The following is a 627-nucleotide window of genomic DNA, read 5'->3' as shown; positions in this document are numbered from 1 at the left end:
AAAATTCACATCGCAGGAGGGGCTTGTGCAGGAGAATGAGAACTTACGGTCAGTTTGCCATCAGCCGCTGAGGTTCTTCGGGCGAATGATCACAGAACAGAGATGTGAGAAAGCCAGCAGGCAAAGAAGTGAATATGTGAGTAATTTTTAGGGTTCCCCTAAACGAATAGTAACACAGAATGTCATGTAAACTAATAGTAAAGAAAAATAGAATAACATACTCAATCAATCTAAAAGAAAGCAATAGACTACGGCCACGCCACCCTGAATGTGCCTGATCCTGTCTGATCTCGGAAGCTAAGCAGGGTCGGGCCTGGTGAGTACTTGGATGGGAGACCACCTAGAAGACCGGGTGCTATAGGCATAAAAAAATAAAATAAAATAAAATAAGCACATGAAAAGATGTTCGACTTCGTTAGCCATGAAGGGAATGCAAATTAAAACCACAATGAGATATCACTACTCATTCATCAGAATGGCTAAAAAAAAAAAAAAAGTGACAACACCAAATGCTGGCAAGGATTTGAAGAAACTGGATCACGCATTTCTTGCTTGTGGAACTGTAAATGGGTACAGTCCCTGGAAAAGTGTTTGGCAGTTTCTTATAAAACTAAACATGTGAATTAC

The 627-nt window shown here is 40.4% G+C and overlaps 1 pseudogene; it reads left to right on the top strand.

The window, feature by feature from the left end:
- The first annotated feature begins 246 nt into the window (after positions 1 to 246).
- Positions 247 to 364, top strand: LOC111735547 (annotated as a pseudogene).
- The last annotated feature ends 263 nt before the right edge of the window (positions 365 to 627 follow it).

Source organism: Pteropus vampyrus, unplaced genomic scaffold, assembly GCF_000151845.1.
Source record: "Pteropus vampyrus isolate Shadow unplaced genomic scaffold, Pvam_2.0 Scaffold1000003164, whole genome shotgun sequence".
Taxonomy (NCBI): domain Eukaryota; kingdom Metazoa; phylum Chordata; class Mammalia; order Chiroptera; family Pteropodidae; genus Pteropus; species Pteropus vampyrus.
The sequence above is the reverse complement of the archived record's forward strand: the minus strand, read 5'-3'. Positions and strand labels throughout refer to the sequence as shown.